The sequence below is a fragment of the Halichoerus grypus genome, chromosome X (genome assembly GCF_964656455.1).
Source record: "Halichoerus grypus chromosome X, mHalGry1.hap1.1, whole genome shotgun sequence".
Classification (NCBI taxonomy): Eukaryota; Metazoa; Chordata; class Mammalia; order Carnivora; family Phocidae; genus Halichoerus; species Halichoerus grypus.
Genome location: NC_135727.1, coordinates 2554636 through 2569274, shown reverse-complemented (window position 1 = coordinate 2569274; position 14639 = coordinate 2554636).

Genomic DNA, 14639 nt, shown 5'->3' with positions numbered 1-14639 from the left:
TTGATTTTGGTCCACTGTTAAATGACACCTGCCCTTAGCATTGATTAAAAGTATTTTATTAACATATACATGTACTTGGTTACCTGTGGTTTAAATATTTCGTGCCTATCTTTAGAGATTAATTACCTAGAAAGTTTTGTTTTGCAAGTTTGATATTCAGTGAGTATATGGAAAGTTGATTGTATGCTCATCTAAAAACGTTAACAGTTAATTCTCACGCGTTGTCTTTTCTGGTGCACTTTTTACATGCAAAACCACATGAAATTCTCAACTGGAAACATTTGATTTCACGAGCATGAAGTTGTTTGAGGAATGAATGGCAAAATTTAAAACGTAGGTTGTGTTTTTCATAACTTGAAGAGGTCACATCACAGATCATTTTATTCCCTCTAAGGGAATCATGTTACTCTGACTATTACTGATAATAAATGTGTTGGTGGGAATGCAAACTGGCGCAGTTTATTATTAGTTTGGAATTATTATTAGTCTGGAATAAATCGGCTAGATGTATTCTCTTTCTAAGTTACTGAAATTCCTTTCATGAATCATTCAGAACAACAACAACAACAACAACAACAACAACAACAACAACGACAAAAATACTCCCGTTTGGAGGAGAGGACTGTCCTTCTCCTGTTTTTCTGTATGTTTGATATTTTAATTATGGCCGCTAGAGCCCACTCTTCTATTTGTTTTATGGTTTTCCCTGTTTCTAAAGTAAGCCCAAACATACTCTTTTTTTCGAACTTCTAACTTATTTATCTTATGTAGGAAGAAGGGAGTCCTCCGCCATGAGTGAATATTTGACATCAAGGGACAGTTTACTCCTTAAATACCGTATTTTTTTTTTTTTTTGTGAAGGCTTTTCCCCTTAAGCCAAAACATTAAGTCTTAAGTACTACTTCAAACTTTTTTTTTTTTTTCCCCTGGGGTTTCTGTTTAAATTCCAGTTAGTTAACATACAGTGTAATATTAGTTTCAGGTGTAGAGTTTAGTGATTCAACACTTCCATACAACCCCCGGTGCTCATCACTGACAAGTGCCCTCCTTAATGCCCGTCGCCTATTCAACCCATTTCCCCCCGCCCACCTCCCCTGTGGTAACCAACGGTTTGTTCTCTATCGTTAAAAGTCTGTTTCTTGGTTTTCCTCTCTTCCCCACCCCCTCCACGTTCATTTGTTTCTTAAATTCCACATACGAGTGAAATCATATGGTATTTGTCTTTCTCTGACTGACTGATTTCGCTTAGCACAGTACTCTCTAGCTCCATCCACGTTGTTGCAAATGGAAAGATTTCATCATTTTTTATGGCTGAGTAATATTCCAGTGTGTGTGTGTGTGTGTGTGTGTGTGTGTGTGTGTGTGTGTAAAACGCAACATCCAAAAAACAAATAATCCAATTCAAAGTGGGCAGAGGACATGAATAGACATTTTCCCAAAGAAGACATACAGATGGCCAACAGACACATGAAAAGATGCTCGATATCACTCATCATCAGGGAAATACAAATCAAAACTACAATGAGCTATCACCTCACACCAGTCAGAATGACCAAAATCAACAGCACAGGAAACAACAGGTGTTGGCGAGGATGCGGAGAAAGGGGGCCCCTCCTACACTGTTGGTGGGAATGCAAACTGGCGCAGCCACTCTGGAAAACAGTGTGGAGGTTCCTCAGAAAGTTAAACACAGAACTACCCTGAGACCCAGCGATTGCTCTACGAGGTATTTACCCAAAGGATACAAAGATAGTAATCTGAAGGGATACATGCACCGCGATGTTTGTAGCAGCATTAGCAAAAATAGCCAAATTATGGAAAGAGTCCAGGGGCCCATCAACTGATGAATGGATAAAGAAGTTGTGGTATATTTCACACTTTTAAGGAGACCCTCACTTGAGAAATTTTGCCACCAGGCACAGAGGCAAAATAAGTACGCCAGTGTGTTCTCTGTGTATTTAATTCACATGGGCGTATTTTTTCCTTTTAAGGAGTATAGACTTACTGGCTTTTGTTCAATATGCTTTTCTCCTGCTTAAGATAATTATAGTACATGCTCATCACTCCATTACTTTTCTTACTGTTTCATTATGCAGCGTAGGGGCTGCAGAACCGTTGGATCAAATTAAAACTCGGGTCGGATGGGGGGATCGATATCTCACCGAATGGCCCTTACTCATAGTGTTACCTGACATCTGCTAATAAGGAATGAAAACCTTTAGCAGAAATTTGCCTACTTCTGTTTACTATCCATAGGAAGATATGTTATCTACAGAATTACTAAACTGCCAGTCAAAACATAAAACAGTAAACGGAGTCTCCAAAATACCATTCACTTTTAGTCCTGTGAGCTACCTATAAAAAAGTAGAACAAATTATTCCTTTATTGCTTCAGATTAATATAATTTGATAAAAATCACTGTGTATTTTACCATTTAAGTGTTTTCCCTTTTATTTTTAGTACTGGATATTAGTTACAACTTGAATTTGAGGTCAAGACGAGTCAATCTCACATCTGATAGGGGAACACTGATTCTCAAACTTCTCAAATCCATGGGTGGGTAGCCTGTTAAAAGTTTCAACATCTGAATGGTATGCTATCAAAGTGGGAATGATAATAACAGTAAGACTAACAAAGAACTCACAGTGTAGTTAAGTTGGGAAGGTGGCCTCCCTGCGCGCCCGGCGGTAAACTCATATCACAGTCTCACGGTTCCCGTGGAGCGCTGACAAAGCTTAACCATTTATCGAGTGATGACGCCAGAGAGGAAACCCGCGCATTGTGTGAGTAGTTTCCAGCCTGGAGTTCCAGGACTAAGGGCTTTATTCACACCATGAATCATCAGTTCAAATGATTTCTTACCACCAACTGTGTGAGGCTTCAGCAAAGACACACTCAAATATTAGGGTGTGAAGATGAGGACGTTTTTCAGAAACACTAGTTGCTGACTTCTGGCAGCTCATTATCGCCAGGAGGATCTTTAGTCCTGTGGGGAGTCCAGGTGACAGAACACTGGCACCCTAAGGGATACAGCAGGTCAGCCTCGTACGGTGACATTGCATCTCTCCCACCGCAGACAGCCTGCCAGACCGTAGGAATCTGGAGCGCACGGCCTAAAGGAGTAACCAGGTCAGGGCTGCGCTTTCCCAGACTTCCACAGAGCCTCATGGTGTTACTCAGAGGTCGTACAGGGCCGTAGAGGTTTGGGCCAACCTTATATACGTGCAGGGTTTTATACCAGTGACCGGCTAACAGATAACAATGGGATTTACCCTACATCTGTTTTACTATGTCAAAGGTCATCTACACGTGGGTTATCGAGTTAATATGTTTTTGCGCAGATATCTAGAGAATGCTTATCCTGCCAACTCTGGAAAAACACACCACCGCCGATTAGGAGGACTGTAACTCTGCCCTGGCGTCTGCTCACAAACACCGTTTTCTGCCTTCTGACTGCAAATATCTGAGCTGTAAAATTGTACAAGGCAGCAGCCCATTACATTTTCATCCATGTGAATCAGGGTTCTCCCAGCACCGCTAATCTAAAACAAATAATGAAATTAATTAGGCATGAAATCTTCTAAATCTAGAACCATCAACCTAAATCTGTGTTTGCTAAAATAGATTTGCTCTTGTGTATGTATAAAACAGTATTTTTTTTTTTTTTTAAATAGGATGATTCTGAGAGTCAGATGAAGCGGTGATGGAGAAACCTGTAGGCACATAATAAGCGCTGAATAGATGTTACCTGTGAGCCGTCGACACCCTCGTTCTTCTTCTTGACCCGGTGGGCGTGTGTGAGTCACTTAGCCGGTATTATGGACTGAGGTTGTCGTGACAGAGTCGTTTGTTCTCTCTGTGAGGTTTCTTCCTATGCAAAGCTTGATTTGATGACAGTGGCCTCTTAAGAGCCAACTTTTTTCGGGGCGCCTGGGTGGCTCAATCGGTGAGGCGTCTGCCTTCGGCTCGGGTCATGATCTCAGGGTCCTGGGATCGAGCCCCACATCGGGCTCCCCGCTCAGCGGGGAGCCTGCTTCTCCCTCTGCCTCTGCTGCTCCCCCCGCTTGTGCTCTCTCTCTCTCTCTCTGTCTCTCTGTCAAACAAATAAATAAAATCTTTAAAAAAAAAAAAAAAAAGAACCAACTTTTTTCAAGTACTGAAGTCAGCAACCAAGCAGAAAATAAAACATTGTATGAGGTTCAAACACGAGAACCTTCACCTCACAGTAGTTTATTAAAAATGCAGACTATCAACTTTTCTTTCCTAATATTGAGTTACAAGTTTTAAGTGTAGAATGTTATACTGGATTTATTTGTTTTAGCATTTAATGTGTGAGATAAATTTTATCCTATAAAAGATAGTTCGACTATTGTATTTCATTTTGTCTTGGGAAAATGAGGTCATTTGCTTGTCTATGGTAATACCTTCAACACATAGTGGGAAAATGTGCACAGTATATAGGATAACCAAATTATAAGATGAAGAAAAAAGGTAAAGAGATGGAATCAGCACAAATATAGTGCAGAGATTTTTTTTTTTTTTTTTTGGAGAAAATCAGCAATGCAGTATTGTTTTTCTGAATTATTTCACAGGTTCTTTAATATAATTTTAAATGCTCATATTTACCGTATAGCCCCACATTGTTTCTCCTCAAAATGGAAATATCACAAAGATGATCACTGGAGCTACCTGAACTTCAGTTACATCTAGTCTAAAGAGGGAGAGCAAACAATAGGTGAGGGTTTATAAATAAAATTCCCGAGTATGGAGGATAGCTACTCCTGTTATTAAGCACCAAAGATGTAGAGATATCTATTGGCTTTTAAAAAAAATTTTTTTTAACCTTAGTTCCAGGATTAAATTATTGTCTGACTTGTAGTATTAAGTGAAGAGTGCTAGAGAGAGCAACATGAGCTCACAGCTTTTGTGAGGTAAACATCAGTAGGTAGAGGGTCCGGGGTCGGGGTCGGGCAAAACCCTTGAGTGGCATGGATCAAACCGCTAATAGCAGTTATCACTGAGGTGACAGAAGACGCTTACTTTCTACTTCATGTACTTCTGTCAAGTTTAAATACTGTTTGTCACCAATCATAAATCACTCTTGTAATCAGGAAAAAATTACAATAATCAAAACCATCTGACTTAAGGCAGTGCTTTAAGCACTCTCAAGTCAATTTCACTGAAAAACTAGAGAAAATTTCAATAGCCTTCCTTATTACGTTACTCATCAGCTTTTGGGTGTCCACAGACAAATCTCCACTAACGTATAAACATGCTTAAGTGTCCGATTAACCAACCTACGTTGGTTCCTCTAATCTCTATCCTCTGAAACTATCACCCCTCCTCCCCTTCCTTTCCTCCATAATAGACAAGCTAACTGGAAAGCAGTCTATGTGCGGAGAAAGGGGAACCCTCTTACACGGTCGGTGGGAGTGCAAACTGGTGCAGCCACTCCGGAAAACAGTATGGAGGTTCCTCAAAAAGTTAAAAATAGAGCTACCCTATGACCCGGCAATGGCACTACTAGGTATTTATCCAAAGGATACAAACATAGTGATTCAAAGGGGGCACATGCACCCCAATGTTTATAGCAGCAATGTCCACCACAGCCAAAATATGGAAAGAGCCCAGATGCCCATCGACTGATGAAGGGATAAAGAAGATGTGGTGTACATATACAATGGAATGTTACTCAGCTATCAAAAAGAATGAAATCTTGCCATTTGCAACGACATGGTTGGAACTCGAGGGTATTACGCTAAGCGAAATAAGTCAGTCAGAGAAAGACAAATACCCTATGATTTCACTCATATGTGGAGTTTAAGAAACAAAACAGATGAACGTAGGGGAAGGGAAGGAAAAATAAAATAAGATGAAAATTGAGAGGGAGGCTAACCATAAGAGACTCTTGACTCTAGGAAACAAACTGAGGGTGGCTGGAGGGGAGGTGGGTGGGTGGGGTGGATAACTGGGTGAAGGGCATTAAGGAGGGCACTTGATGTAATGAGCACTGGGTGTTATATGCAACGGATGAATCACCAAACTCTACCTCCGAAACTAATTAAAAAAAAAAAAAAAAAAGGAGTCTACATTTGCAATTTACTCCTATCCTCGTATTTGCTTCTTAACACATTCATGTCTGGAGTTTGGCTACATTATTCTTACCAAACCTGTTCAAGGTAAGCATTGACTTTCTCTTTTTGAGGGGGAGAGGAGGGAGAACGGGTGGGTGGGAGGGGCAGAGGGAGAGGGAGAGAATCCCAAGCGGACTCCGCACTGAGTGGGGAGCCCGAGCAAGGTGGGGCTCCATCTCCCGACCCTGAGGTCATGACCTGAGCCAAAATCAGACTCCACCGAGTCAGACTCAACCGACTGAGCCACCCAGACACCCCAAGCATTGACCTTCAGTTGCATTTCACTAATTATCTTGCAAAACTTCTCTGCAATATTTGACATGCTGGTCACTTCCTCTTTTTGAGATGCTTTGCTATGCTTTGATTTAGTCCATGCTCTTCCCTGCTGGAAACTCTTCTCCAGCTCCTTCCTAGACTGCTTCTTCCTCCCTATCTTTAATTTTTCAGAATCCCATCTCTTCTCCTTTTATATTCACTGAACAATTTTATGTATACTGAAGACTACCATCTATATGCTACAAGCTGGTCCTGTACAACAAGTAGTTTGGAAGTAGTGGTCAACAAATGTCTGCGTGAGGGGCTGAACACCATGTTTGTTGCCTGGTGGATTTAATACGGTGCGGGAATTCCCATGCTTTTGAAGGAAAGGAAAATTAACACTGAGTCTGAACAGTCACACGTAGGAGCGCCTCCAACTCTTGATTTCGGCTCAGGTCGTGATCTCACGGTCGTGAGATCGAGCCCCACGTTGGGCTCCACGCTGGGTGTGGAGCCTGCTTAAGATTCTCTCTCTCCCTCTCCCTCTCCCTCTGCCCCACCGCCCCCATAAAATAAAAAAAAATAAGTAGTCACACGTAAAGAACGATATATACTACACAATAATGTTAACATTGGGTTTGACCTTAGAATGATTGGTTGGGATTTTAAAAGGTGAGTTGTAAGCACTGTTTACTCTTCTGAATTACACAAGACCCTTGCTACTTGGAATCGAACATAATAAATAGGACATGACTTATCTCCAGACTAGCATTGATTAGTACAGGGGCAGATTTCAACTGTACATTTATAGAAGTTTTCACTAACTACATCCAGAAAAACACCAACTGATCAGCCTAAAACAATCTCTAGCTAGCGGTTGAAGAATATGGTTAAAAATAGTTATTAAGTAATGTTTTGCGGTTTATGTGATCTAATTCGAGGTAACAGGTTCACATTTGTACTGATATCTACCTACTTTTTTTTTTAAAGATTTTATTTATTTAAGTATCCTGCTTTTTAGTTTTGTTCTGGAATCCATAAGGGTTTCATGAAATTACGAAACAATTTAAAGGGCAAGCTCTTAAAATAAATAAATAATAAATCACGTGACATAGTCGTGCAAGTTGTGTATGTCAAATTGGCGGTTTAACCCTACAGAATACAGAACTATTTCAAATGACTTAAAAATATAGCAATTTTAGGGGTGCCTGGGTGGCTCAGTCGGTTGAGTGTCTGACTTCGGCTCAGGTCATGATCTCGGGGTCACGGGATCTGGCCCCGTGTCAGGCTCCCCGCTCGGTAGGGAGTCTGCTTCTCCCTCTCCCTCTGCTCCTCCCCCTGCTCATGCTCTCTCTGTCTCTCTCCCTCAAATAAATAAATATAATCTTTATATATATATATTGCAATTTTACTGTGTGTATCCAATGGGATATATCTTAAGGATAAAAAAGAACAAGGCATCTTGAGCTACATTAAGAAATCATATTGCTAGTAGTAATATTGCCTTTGTTATTGCAAAATACCATACATACACACGCACACACACACACACACGCACACACACAGAAAGGGGGGTAAGTAATTATATTAATATCATTAGAATTCAGGAATTTCTATATGGTGGTTCACTGAACATAATAAAAAAATTTAAAAAAGAACCCAGGAATTTCAGTTTAAAACAAAAGACACAAATATAGGACCAAATTAATCTTAAACTTGAATGGAAATGGCAGGAACTCATTGAGTATGTGCATGGACTCATTCAGCATGAACTCTGATTGTCAGTATGGACCCTCAAAGAAATGTATTTCCTAGCTCTGTCCACTGCAAAGACCTGGAAGCAATGAACATCATCGGTTGCAACGACGAGAACCTTTAGTGCCCACATTATGATCTCTAGAAGAAACCAGAGGTCCTTGGAGAAATGGCTCGTTTCAGACCCGGGGCAGAATAAGGACACGGTAAGTGTGGAACATCTTGGAGTATCCAAAAGTTAGGATACACGTTGAGGTTATGTCAAAAAGACACCAGAGGCATGCGAAGGGGCTCCCAATGTCCAAATGTCAAACAGTGTGAGCGTCAGAAGGAATGATAACTGCAATGGTTTGAACCACCAATACATTAATACCCATGAGTTCATTGCAATACTGAAAGGGTCCCCAAATGATCCTTGTTCCCTTGAGGAGACCAGAAGACAGCAACCCATCACTCTGAAAGGGAAAGAATAAAGCAATAATTCTGCCTTTCTTGTGTGAATTCTATATCAGGAGAACAAAGTAGTTTGTAGTTATCCTTCATGGGAGAATTCCAGCCAATAAACGCAGCAAGAATAATAAAGTTAGAAGATTACCCTTTTACAACACCTCATGAATGAATGGATCTACATAATAACCCTCAATGGCTGCCAAATCTATTACATGGAGGTTGATATGAGGGCTGAGCATACACTACGGTTCTCCTGGGGGCAAGTCCTGGTTTACATTGGTTGTCCTCTACCACACCCTCCTTCACTCTCAAACTTGTCTCCATTTGGATGATACATTATATCATCACCCTAGTAACAGGGAACTTTGTAAAGAATGAGGAAGACTAATAACACCTGAACCCACAGCTCAATCGTAACATTATAGCGAGAGAGACCCCAGATATTAAGGATCTCCTGATGGGATGTGGAGATTATGCATGTGAAGCACTTGGCACCCTGCCTGAGATAGGCCTGTGTTCAATAGGCAGTAGCTGCAATTATGGTAGAATTTAGATCAATGTAAAAAATGGGCTAAGGCCTTCCCTCTGATAACCATCCATAGTTTTGAGCTTCTCCTGTCATGTATCATTTCCAGACGTTTTTGGGGAGCTACAATTTCTCCTACGCAGCGATGATGTGGGGATAAAAAGAATCAGTAGACATGGGAAGGCAAAGCTGGAAATGAGCCAATGGCGGAAAGTTCTTAAAGATTCAGGCAGAGAAGAGGGGCGCCTGGGTGTCTCAGTCGGTTAAGCGACCGACTCTTGATTTGGGCTCCGGTCGTGAGATCAAGCCCCAAATCGGGCTCTGCACTCAGCGGGGAGTCCCCCTTGAGATTCTCTCTCTCTCTCTCTCCCTGCCCCCACCCCTGCTTGTGTGCTCTCTCTCTCTCTCTCTCTCCCTCCCTCCCTCCGTCTCTCTCTGTCTCCCTCCCTCCCTCCCTCTCTCTCTCTCTCTCTCAAATAAATAAATATATCTTTGGGGTGCCTGGGTGGCACAGTCAGTTAAGCGACCGACTCTAGGTTTCGACTCAGGTTGTGATCTCAGGGTCGTGAGATTGAGCCCTGCATCAGGCTCTGGGCTCAGTGCAGAGTCTGCTTGAGATTCTCTCTCCCTCTCCCCCTGCCCCTCCTGCTCTTTCTCTTGTTCTCTCTCCATCTCTCAAATAAATAAATAAATCTTAAAAAAAAAAAAAAAAGATTCAGGCAGAGAGGGAGCTACAAGGGCAAGAAGAAAGAGATTAACTTTTCTGCTTGGTGCGCTATTTCCTGGTGTCTCTTCTAAGAAAGAGATGTATATGTATCATCTAGTGTTTTCACCTTGTATTACCAATTGTCACAGTGGAGAGTCTCCTGATCACCTCTTCCTGGTGACTGCTGTGAATGGGCAGCGTCCCTTTTGACACACAGGAAGATTTTCACAGAAAAAGACCCACGGACTTCTTATCACATTATTTCATTATAAAGTCAACTACTACTTACTTAAGCAATGCACACCAATTTGTTCTATACTACTTATGCCCCTTATTTGTGTCATCCCACCGTCTGTTGTAAGCCTAGCATTGCGGGTAAGTCACACCTTTTAGAATGGCCACCACCCCCCCCCCAAAAAAAAACAAGAGAACCGTTGTTGGCAAGGATGTGAGAAAAGGGAACCATTGTGCAACTGTTGGTGGGATTGTAAACTGGTGCAGCCGCCACGGAAAACAATACGGAGGAACCTCAAAAGCTAAACAGGAGAACTACGGTACGATCCAGCAGTTCTGCTTCTGGGTATATACCCAAAAGAAGTGAAAGGACAGAGTCGAACAGATATTTGTGTACCTGTGTTCATATAGCATTATTCACAATAGATAAAAGTGGAAGTAACCTAAGTGTCCATCAACAGATGAATGGGCAAAAAAAAAAAAAAAGTGGCATATACCTACAATGGATCATTATTTGTCCCTTAAAAAGGAAAGAAAAACTGAGACATGCTACAATATGGATGAATCTTGAAGACATCATGCTCAGTGAAATATGCCAGTCACAGAAGGACAAATACCGTATGTATGAGGTATCCAAATTCATAGAGAAAGAGCGTATAGTGGTGGTTCCTGGGGGTTGGGAGGAGGAGGGAATGGGGGATAGGTGTTTAATGGGTACAGAGTTTCAGTTCAGAAAGATGAAAAAGTTTTAGAGATGGATGGCAGTGATGGTTGTACAACAATGGGAAAGTACTTAATGCCACAGAGCTGTATATCTAAACATGGCTTAAAAGGTCAAATTTGTGTTATTTGTATTTTATCGCAATTAAAAGGCAGAGGGGAAACACTGTTGTAAAGATTGACATCCGGATAAAGAAGATGTGGTTCATATATACAATGGAATATTACTTAGCCGTCAGAAAGGATGAACACCTACCACTACCATCGACATGGTTGGAACTGGAGGGTATTATGCTAAGTGAAATAAGTCAACCAGAGAAAGACAATTATCATATGGTTTCACTCATGTGTGGAATATAAGGAATAGTGCAGAGGACAACAGGGGAAGGGAGGGAAAACTGAATGGGAAGAAATCAGAGAGGGAGACAAACCATGAGAGACTCTTGACTCGGGGAAACAAACTGAGGGTTTAGGAGAGGGAGGTGGGTGGGGGGATGGGGTAACTGGGTGATGGGCATTAAGGAGGGCACGTGATGTGATGAACACCGGGTGTTATACTCGACTAATGAATCATTGAACATTATATCAAAACTGATGATGTACTATATGTTGGCTAGTTGAATTTAAATTAAAAAAAAAAAGATGATATCTGGAATATATGAAATGCTTCTACAAAACTGTAAGAAAGTCATCCTACCCATTTGTAGAAAGGTCATGACACCCACATAAGATGATGCCATGGAAAAGGAAATCGAAATGGACAATAAGCATATAAAGGAGCTCAATCTCCTTAGTGGATGGAGAAATGCAAAAAAAAAAAAAAAAAGACCACCACCGCAAGCCCAAATGTAATCCGGTGAGATTATAATGTAATCTGGTGAGAATATGGAGCAGTTAGTACCCAACCGGCTGGTGGGAGTCATAAGCTGGAAACAATTTGGCTATACCGAAAGCTCACCTAGCCTATGACCTAGCAATAGGTCATCAACTCCTCTAAACTCTTGGGCTCCTTTAAACGCCGCAAAACACAATCGCACGTATGCCAGACACTGGAATATTGCTAGCGTCACTGCTCGTAAGGGCTCTCCAGTGGAAGGTATCCACACGTCCACGGACAAGACAACGGATGAACGAATGGAGGAGTGGTTCCACAACGGTGTGTGCTACAACAGGGCAGACGACAGCAGGACGGCTCTGCGGAATAGTCCAGGCGCTGTCAGGGCGCAACGTTGGGTGGAAAAGGAAGCGGCGGAACACTAGGCAGAAGGCGATACAGTTTATTGTACTCCCCGGGCAACACAGCAGGAGGCCAGGACAGTCAAGGATACACACACGGGTCTCTAAGACAAAACAAAAACCAACCAGCCGACCAGCCAACCAACCAGAAAACAAACCCTAGAAAACGGAGGGGGTTGGTTTACGCAGGACACGCAGCAGGATGGCGATTCCTCTGCGAGCGGAAGCGGTGGGTGGGAAGGGCCCCCCCCCCCCCCCGGGAGGAGACTGAGTAGGAACTGTTACAAGTGTCCCACGTCGGGAAGGTGGAGGCTTGAGCACCTACGTGTTCCACACTCCCGTATCCTTTTGTGATTTCCCAGGAAGAGGACCCGTGAAACGTCCTTGAATATGGTAGACCCGGAGCCGCCCAGCCGGGGCCTCGATGCTCGATGCTCGATGCTCGATGCTCGATGCTCGATGGTCGATGGTCGATGCTCGGCACCAGCGCGCCCGGAGGCGCAGTTGGTCCAGGGGGCGTGTCTCGGCCGAGGTCCCGCCTCCCGCATGCGCGCTGCGCCGGCCAATCAGTAACGCTCCCGCCCAGGCGAGGCTGGCGAGCTCCTCTCCGGCGCGAGGCCCTCAGAGGAGCGTCGCGGAGGACGTGGTGTGGAGGTCGCTGTGCAGATGGAGGGATGGAGGGAGGGACAGAGAGACAGAGGATGGGGGTGGGGCATAGGGGACCCTCAGGGAGGCCCAGGCGGCTAGGGGAGGCGGGCCCGGCGGCACTGTGTGGCCATGGGGGTCTCCTCAGACGTGAGGGGGCCAGGGTGTGGGGCAGCGGCGGCTGGGCTGGCCTCTGAGGGGATGTCCCCACGGGGTCGTCGGGGGCTCCGGCAGGACACGACGAGGGCGCCTGGGTGGCTCAGTTGGTTAAGCGGCAGGACACGACGAGGCCCCCGAGGGCGGGGCTGGCAGGGCCCGCGGGGCCGGCAGGGCAGCGGGCGGGTCCGACGGTCCCCGCCCCACTTCCTGGGAGGGTCACAGCTGGTGAGGAGGGTCCGTCTGCGTCTGTCCCTCCTGCCCGGCCACCCGGCAGGACAGTTTGGTCCCCGGAGGTCGTCCTGGGGTCCAGATGGCGTGTCGAGGAGCCGCCCTGGACCTGACGGTCCCCGGACAGGTCCGGACAGGGGCAGAACGGTTTATTCCCCATCCATTCGGAGGGGGACACTTAACGTTAGTCCCGGCCACGGTTGGGCCTCCGGACCAGCACATTGTCCCGCGGGGGGCCTAGGGGTGGGGACGGCCTCTGTCCCAACGTAGGGCGACAGAATGCGGCGGAAGGTCCTGGCACTCAGATGTCCCGGGGCAGGTCGCATGCGCTCGGTCGGAGCCGGGGGGGGGGCGGGGGGCGGGGGGAGGGAGGGGTCCACCGTCCCCATCGTCTTTGTCCCCTCCTGGTCCAACAAGAGACACGAGGGCACGCACTCTCTGATCCGCGCAGAGGACCCTCGCCTGGCATCGCTCACTGACCGTGTCCCCCCATTTCCTTAACGCGTGTCTGTGCTCACAGCGTGCAGGAGAGCTCAGAAGACACCTCCTCGGGATGGCGCCGGCTGGCAGGAAGCGCCTGGGCAGAGCTGCGAAGGCCCCGGTGGAGGCTCAGGGTAGGGCAGCCTATGCCTTTGGGAGACAAGAGGGAAGAGAGCTGAAGGGGCCAGAGGCTGAAGGTACTGCCTATCTGACACCTTTTGCAGATACCGCGCTTGTTGATGGCGCACGCCGGGCAGGTCACCGCTTTGGAGTCCCCAGCGTTGTAAACAGTAAAATCCTCGTGTGTGTGTGTATCTGTCTGTCTCTGTCTCTGTGTGTCTGTTCTGTCTCTCTGTGTGTCTGTGTGTCTGTCTCTGTGTGTCTGTCTGCGTGTGTCTGTCTGCGTGTGTGTGTGTGTGTGTGTGTGTGTGTGTGTAAAGCAGTTCCACGTACCGGAGGTTGCCCACTTGATCCTCCTGTCCCAGACCAGGATTACCGAGGCTTAGATAGCAGCTCTTCTGCTCCCCCGCAGTCCTTCTTTCCAAAGTATCTCACACCTGCTGGGTGAGGTACTCTGGCATTAACCTTGAAAGGCTTGTAACACCGTCTCCATCGCATGGTCCTGGTCGCCGATCTAGTTTCATCTGGCCTTGCACATGCAGGCTTCCTTTCCTGGGTCTGCCTTAGAAAACTTTTGTTTGCGAGACGGAGGCCTAAAAAACTCCACGGTGAAGGTATTGCTCCCTGAAAACTGATCAAAATGCCGTACTTCATTTTATTGTTTTAGATTTCAATGCAATGAGCCAACGTGTAGTACATCATTCGTTTGTGGCAGAATGTTCAGTGATTCCTTAGTTGCGTATAACACCCGGTGCTCACCACATCACGTGCCCTCCTTGGTGCCCACCACCACACTTCATTTTAAAATGTTTTCCGCTTCTATTTCAACGCAGGAAACAGTCCACTGACTGAATACTACGGGGGAAGAAGTCCTCCAGCAGGAACATTTCTGGCAGATGTGGGGTAACGCGTTTAAAGTAATTTTCCCTTGACCCGTAAGGTACTTTAAGAAAAATAAAGGTTGGCTCAGGTAACAAGTATGTGAAG